Source organism: Littorina saxatilis, linkage group LG15, assembly GCF_037325665.1.
Source record: "Littorina saxatilis isolate snail1 linkage group LG15, US_GU_Lsax_2.0, whole genome shotgun sequence".
Lineage (NCBI taxonomy): Eukaryota > Metazoa > Mollusca > Gastropoda > Littorinimorpha > Littorinidae > Littorina > Littorina saxatilis.
The window spans coordinates 34,492,661-34,500,579 of record NC_090259.1 but is presented as its reverse complement, the minus strand read 5'-3'; the positions used below and the strand labels follow the sequence as shown (position 1 = coordinate 34,500,579).

The following is a 7,919-nucleotide window of genomic DNA, read 5'->3' as shown; positions in this document are numbered from 1 at the left end:
ATAGAGATAGGTGAGAGTGTATTTTTCGCGTGGCTATAAATTGATTCGACCTTTTCACTTTGACAGTAAGAACAACTTACGGGTGCAAGGGAAGCGTTCTGGACAGCGCAGTGACATTCTAAAAATAGTAACTTAGAAACGGGAATATCAGTGGATTGAAGCCACACGAAGGAAGGGAGATAAACGCAAAACACTGGAGAAGATAAGGAAGAGTTACTTGTAATGGTGAAATGAACACAAAAACCAAAATCGGTTCAGCGCTGCGCGCTGAGAGCACGTGTTGAAATATCTCATCGATGATATTGTGTCCGGGGTGTAGCTGAATACGGTGTCCAAATTTGAAAAAGATCCACCGAGAACTTTGGCGTTGTGATGTGGTCTAGCGGCTTTGGTGTGTCGGTATGGGGGCCCGGGTAGCTGAGGTGGAACCAAAATCGGTTCAGCGCTGCGCGCTGAGAGCACGTGTTGAAATATCGACCAGGTTGAGTCCTGTCCCGGGTGTACCTGAATATGCCCACCAAATTTGAAGCAGATCCATCGAGAACTTTGGCCGTGCATCGCGAACACTCACACACACACACACACAGACAGACAGACAGACAGACAGACACTAGTCGTATATATATAAGGTATAACCGAGGATATTAAAAACTTTTCTTCTCTCCCAAATTCTTTTATGAAATGAGAGGGGGAGAGAGAGAGCGGGAGGGATTGACAGACAGAAAAAGCGCGAGAAAGCGAAAGAGAGAGACAGTTAAAAGGGATGGAGGGTGCTTTTTATTTTATGGTTGGTTGGTTTTAGTTCTTAATGCACTGTTTTTGACAATAGTTTTCATTCGGTAAAAGCCAAATTCAATTACCGCTCTCTCTCTCTCTCTCTCTCTCTCTCTCTCTCTCTCTCTCTCTCTCTCTCTCTCTCTCTCTCTCTCTCTCTCTCTCTCTCTCTTTTCATTACACACACACCGCACACACACACACACACGCACAAACGCATACGCACACACGGTATCGTACACACAAACTCACACACAGCAAAACATCCGTGTATGTATAATGGTATCATGCGAGAGAGAAAGAGAGAGAGGTAGAGAGTGGGGAGGGGGAAATCCAAGATTAAGGGTGGGTACGAAGTCAACGTAGTTGGCATCGCTGATAGCCGTGCCATTGCCAGACACGAAGTGACTCGAGCAGACTTTTCAATGGCACGACAAACCCCTGTCGTCGGATTGCTTGCACCCATCGGCATCGCGTCCTTCGCTGTTACGCCTTCGCACTTGCACCCATCGGAAAGCCATACAATGACAAATTCTGTCCACCGTATTTCTTTTTATATTTAGTCAAGTTTTGACTAAATATTTTAACATCGAGGGGGAATCGAAACGAGGGTCGTGGTGTATGTGCGTATGTGTGTGCGTGTGTGTGTGTGTGTGTGTGTGTGTGTGTAGAGCGATTCAGACTAAACTACTGGACCGATCTTTATGAAATTTGACATGAGAGTTCCTGGGTATGAAATCCCCGAACATTTTTTTAATTTTTTGGATAAATGTCTTTGATGACGTCATATCCGGCTTTTCGTGAAAGTTGAGGCGGCACTGTCACGCCCTCATTTTTCAACCAAATTGGTTGAAATTTTGGTCAAGTAATCTTCGACGAAGCCCGGACTTCGGTATTGCATTTCAGCTTGGTGGCTTAAAAATTAATTAATGACTTTGGTCATTAAAAATCGGAAAATTGTAAAAAAAAATAAAAATGTATAAAACGATCCAAATTTACGTTTATCTTATTCTCCATCATTTGCTGATTCCAAAAACATATAAATATGTTATATTTGGATTAAAAACAAGCTCTGAAAATTAAATATATAAAAATTATTATCAAAATTAAATTGTCCAAATCAATTTAAAAACAATTTCATCTTATTCCTTGTCGGTTCCTGATTCCAAAAACATATAGATATGATATGTTTGGATTAAAAACACGCTCAGAAAGTTAAAACAAAGAGAGGTACAGAAAAGCGTGCTAGCCTTCTTAGCGCAACTACTACCCCGCTCTTCTTGTCAATTTCACTGCCTTTGCCATGAGCGGTTTGACTGACGATGCTACGAGTATACGGTCTTGCTGAAAAATGGCAGCTACTTGACTAAATATTGTATTTTCGCCTTACGCGACTTGTTCTTCATTCCACTGTTGCACTGGCAGTTGCAAACACAACAGTTTGCCTCGTCGTCTCCGCACTTGACTTTGCACCAAGCCTCGTTGTCGATTTTTCCTTTTGCCCCCTAGTTCCGGTAGATCTGACAATAAACTTCACAGCGCATGCGCCAAAATTTAAGTGAAAAAGGTCTATTGACAAGAAGAGCGGGGTAATAGTTGCGCTGAGAAGGATAGCACGCTTTTCTGTACCTCTCTTCGTTTTAACTTTCTGAGCGTGTTTTTAATCCAAACATATCATATCTATATGTTTTTGGAATCAGGAACCTACAAGGAATAAGATGAAAGTGTTTTTAAATTGATTTCGAAAATTTAATTTTGATCATAATTTTTATATTTTTAATTTTCAGAGCTTGTTTTTAATCCAAATATAACATATTTATATGTTTTTGGAATCAGAAAATTATGAAAAATAAGATGAACGTAAACTTGGATCGTTTTATAAAAATATTATTTTTTTCACAATTTTCAGATTTTTAATGACCAAAGTCATTAATTAATTTTTAAGCCACCAAGCTGAAATGCAATACCGAAGTCCGGCCTTTGTCGAAGATTGCTTGGCCAAAATTTCAATCAATTTGATTGAAAAATGAGAGTGTGACAGTGCCGCCTCAACTTTTACAAAAAACCGGATATGACGTCATCAAAGGTATTTATCGAAAAAAAGAAAAACAAGTCCGGGGATATCATTCCCAGCAACTCTCATGTAAAATTTCATAAAGATCGGTCCAGTAGTTTGGTCTGAATCGCTCTACACACACACACGCACAGACAGACACACACACACACACACACACACACACACACACACACACACACACACACACACACATACACACACACACACATACACCACGACCCTCGTCTCGATTCCCCCTCTATGTTAAAACATTTAGTCAAAACTTGACTAAATGTAAAAAACACCAGTGACAAGAACAAAATCATCAATATTAAAATACAAGTCTTCGCGAAGCGGTCTTATTTACTCAGCTGGTTTTTCCAAAGACCTTGAAATGAGCTGAAGGTTGAAGAAACGTGCACAGCAGTGCAACCAGGAAGTCATGCCAAGCAATTGTCACGTGACCTCTAACCAATCACTAATCAGCTTGTGTAAACACATGCGTTAATGCAAATCCGGCTCTGATGTGCAAGCGTATGTATAAAAGACCTTGCTTCAATATCGAGGACGCTAGCGGTCGCATTGGGAGCGTGCATGACAATTGAAGACTTCAACGTTCAACAATCTGCCAGCTTCTTTGAGGACAAAGGTCTTCTGCGAGACCTCAACTTGCCTGCGCCCTGCTTACAAATTGCTGTGCGAACGAAGTTGTAAGTATAATTGATTTTTGTTCCTATTCATTATATATCTAAATATTATTAAGTGGACCTAGAACTCAAGATTAATAATTCAATTTGTTATTTTTATTTATTTATTTATCTTTTTATTAATGTACATTGAAACATTTTGCTCTTATTTCTATTTATGTTTTTTACTATGCATATTTCAGAGAGTATGTGTTTAATTGCGTGACTTTTTTCTCGATCACGCTCCCAACTGTTTCGGCTTCCTGGGGTAAATATTGGTTTTAAAGAACATACTTATATACGTCTATTTTTTTAAAAGCTTGTGTTAACTTCCATTCCCTCACCTTTTTCTGTTTGGTGGCTTGTTTTATCATTTATTTTTATGTTGTTGTTGTTGTTGTTGTTGTTGTTGTTGTTGTTGTTGTTGTTGTTTGTTGTTGTTGTCTTGTTTCTGGTTTAGTTAACCCTGTAAGAAAAGTAGTCTCAATTATCTTGCTTTTCAGTCTTGAAATATGGCTTTAGACTTGACACAGAAACCGGTGATTTTCAACGTAAAATGTATGTTTAGCAAAACAAGGTTAACATTGTACTGCTTAGCGTGTCAAGACTACGAAACACTATTCACCGAGGATTAAATCTCCCTACTGTCTCTGAATATGATTTGATCGTGATAGATGGAAATAGAAGAAGTTTATCAATTAAAGCAATAACATAAATACAGGGGGAAAACAACCTATTAAAGCAGTATATACGGGGTAAAAATAGGTACTGCAAATAAAGTGCAAACTTACCTTTACCCACTGCGCAATCTAAATGTATCACATGGTGATCTTGTCTGTTGCAAGTTATTGGTATTTTTTACATGACGGGTTCATCAAATTATTATTTGCATACCCTTACGTAAATTGACTATAAATAGATATATGTATTTGAAAATGTTTTATCAACATTTAAAGTTCTGATGACGAAACGTAATGATACAGTGTCGGTATTTGTGAGAAACGTGAACATAAATGTGATAACTCTTTCATCGCTGCGTTTGTTCACAACGTGCCTTCAAGTTCAAGAACTTAAAATAATAATTTGTAAAGTGATTACGACTCACCAGTTCTCTTACGCTTAGAATTAGTTTCTTTGAAATGGTTTTCAATTTTGCTTCAAGTTCAAGATCCTTGTTAAAGATAAAAATGTTTGTCCCCCCAAAAGACTGTTGTCTGCATTATTTGTGGATAAGAGTTTTTAGGAGACATTTATCTCCAAGCACAATAAAGATAGAATTTTGAAATACGTTTCATTTCTGTTTAAATGCATATCCCACAACACAATAACAGAGACGTTTTACCCATTTATACGAAATTACTATCTAAATACGTCCCTAAATAACTAAGCACTTACTAACTAAGTAACTAACCAACTAACTAACGAACTAACGAATTAACGAACTAATTTCATAAACCAAATAACTAACTCGCCAGTTAACTTCGTAAGAACAGCATACTTAATTTGCAAATAGCTCAGTAATGAACTTACTAACTAACTTTCTGATAAATTAACGAACTGACAAACTATATAGAATCTACTTTAAGGCATCGTATCTAGATTCCGCATTTGAAACAATGACAAAAGGTGACGTTTTCATGTCAGTGTGTCCCAAATGACATCACCAGTACATTTGTCAATCTATTTAATCTGTTTTCGTTCTATTTTTTCTAATAACATGCGTTAACAATTGATTGTTAACTGGAACGGAAGAGCACAAAAGCGTAACTTGATATGCATTTTCTGTAGAGGGAAAATAAGCCTCCAGTTTTATGTCAGCATGTCCCATACGACATACATTTGTCCAGCAGCTAAGATTTACACATTAACAATAACATGCTTCCATTTGAAACTTCGAGGTTGTCATCGTGGATTGACGCCCGGCCAAAGCTACTTGAAGCCCGACGGAGCGAAGCGACGGAGGGCTTCAATTAGACTTTGGGAGGGCGTCTATCCACGATGAAGACCGAGAAGTTTCAAATGGAAGCATGTCAATGTTATTGTAATTCAATCTGACGACGATCTCTTTCCTGCTTTCATGCGATGGTAAACAGACAGAATTGGTTCTGTTCTGTTCACACACTACTTTCAGTTCACATACCTGCAAGGGTCAAGTCCCAAGAAATATGTCTCTGTATTCCTATCTTATCACTCTGCTCCTGTTTTGTTTTCTTTCACATACATTTTCCCTTCTTTTTTGACGGGTTTCTGGACAGCAAAAACAAATTCTTTTCATCACAAAAGTGATCTTTGGAATTGACTGACGTAGTCCGGAAGAATTCATGCATCAACTTACGTCACGTATTCGACGTCATCACTTCGCATACCTTATAGTCTCGGTATTTCGTTGGCCTTCCTATTTCCTACTTGTAAAATGACCCCCAAAGCTAACCGAGACTAGTTGAGGTTGTATCAATGCGCCTCGCCAGCAGGTGGTCAACCTTTGCCGGATGCCGCTTTTGACTACACACGCCCGACGATGCGGGTTTGTCTGAACCCATACATTTGAAAGAGGGTTTTTACCGTTTATTGGCTCACGTAAGTGTAGCCTATGCGATGCTAACTTTTGTCTGTCTGTGCGTGCGTGCGTGCGTGCGTGCGTATGTATGTGTGTATGTCTGTGGTAGAAACTTTAACATTTGAAGACGTCATATTACATTGACGTCACATTATGACGTACGAGGGTTAGACGTCACGCGATGGAATTACTGAAAGTCTCGGTGATTGTTATTTTGAGCGGGCCGAGACTATTTGGCAGTCGTGTCCATGTAAGTAGGCTACATGCAGACAGAAAGATCTAGATCTAGTGTCTCGCTTTCTTGCACAGTTTCACCTATGCTCTTTCTGTGTGTGTGTATGTGTGTGTGTGTGTGTGTGTGTGTGTGTGTGTGTGTGTGTGTGTGTGTGTGTGTGTGTGTGTGTGTGTGTGTGTGTGTGTGTGTGTGTGTGTGTGTGTGTGTGTGTGTGTACTGTGTGTGTGTATGTGTGACGGAGTGATTGAGTTTGTGTTACTGTTTGTCGATTTCTTACGTGAGCCTTGAAGGCTTCGCCTCTTGTTTCTCTAACGACGATGCGGGTTTGTCTGAATCCATACATTTGAAAGAGGGTTTTTATCGTTTATTTCTCTAACGACGGGGTGGGTTCAGGGAAACCCACAGCGCTACTTCAGTGGGTGCATCGAGTTTCTCCCTTCACCGACTTCTTGCAGGGGAGGGAGGGAGAGGGGGAGGGAGAGACTGAGAGAGACTGAGAGAGACTGAGAGACTAAGAAAGAGAGAGAGAGAGAGACTAAGAAAGAGAGAGAGAGAGAGACTAAGAAAGAGAGAGAGAGAGAGACTAAGAAAGAGAGAGAGAGACTAAGAAAGAGAGAGAGAAAGAGAGAGAGACTAAGAAAGAGAGAGAGAGACTAAGAAAGAGAGAGAGACTAAGAAAGAGAGAGAGAGAGAGACTAAGAAAGAGAGAGAGAGAGACTAAGAAAGAGAGAGAGAGAGAGAGACTAAGAAAGAGAGAGAGAGACTAAGAAAGAAAGAGAGGCTAAGAAAGAGAGAGAGAGAGACTAAGAAAGAGAGAGAGAGAGAGAGACTAAGGAAGAGAGAGAGGGAGACTAAGAAAGAGAGAGAGAGAGACTAAGAAAGAGAGAGAGAGACTAAGAAAGAGAGAGAGAGAGACTAAGAAAGAGAGAGAGACTAAGAAAGAGAGAGAGAGAGAGACTAAGAAAGAGAGAGAGAGACTAAGAAAGAGAGAGAGACTAAGAAAGAGAGAGAGAGACAAAGAAAGAGAGAGGGAGAGACTAAGAAAGAGAGAGAGAGAGAGACTAAGAAAGCGAGAGAGAGAGAGAGACTAAGAAAGAGAGAGAGAGAGACTAAGAAAGAGAGAGAGAGAGAGAGAGAGACTAAGAAAGAGAGAGAGAGACTAAGAAAGAGAGAGAGAGAGAGAGAGACTAAGAAAGAGAGAAAGAGAAAGAGAGAGAGACTAAGAAAGAGAGAGAGAGACTAAGAAAGAGAGAGAGAGAGAGGGAGACTGAGAAAGAGAGAGAGAGAGAGACTAAGAAAGAGAGAGAGAGAGACTAAGAAACAGAGAGAGAGAGACTAAGAAAGAGAGAGAGACTAAGAAAGAGAGAGAGAGAGAGACTAAGAAAGAGAGAGAGAGAGAGACTAAGAAAGAGAGAGAGAGAGAGAGAGAGAGAGAGAGACAAAGAAAGAGAGAGAGAGAGAGACTAAGAAAGAGAGAGAGAGAGACTAAGAAAGAGAGAGAAAGAGAGAGACAAAGAAAGAGAGAGAGAGACTAAGAAAGAGAGAGAGAGAGAGAGAGAGACTAAGAAAGAAAGAGAGAGACTAAGAAAGAGAGAGAGAGAGAGAGACTAA

At 39.7% G+C, this 7,919-nt stretch overlaps 1 protein-coding gene across 1 annotated transcript in view; it reads left to right on the top strand.

Annotated features, from left to right (window-relative positions):
- The first annotated feature begins 3,384 nt into the window (after positions 1–3,384).
- Positions 3,385–7,919, top strand: part of LOC138949166 (uncharacterized) — a 49,562-nt gene continuing 45,027 nt past the window's right edge. The window contains exon 1 of the mRNA XM_070320935.1: positions 3,385–3,540. The gene's annotated coding sequence lies outside the window, so the exon portion shown is untranslated. The remainder of the gene's footprint in view (positions 3,541–7,919) is intronic.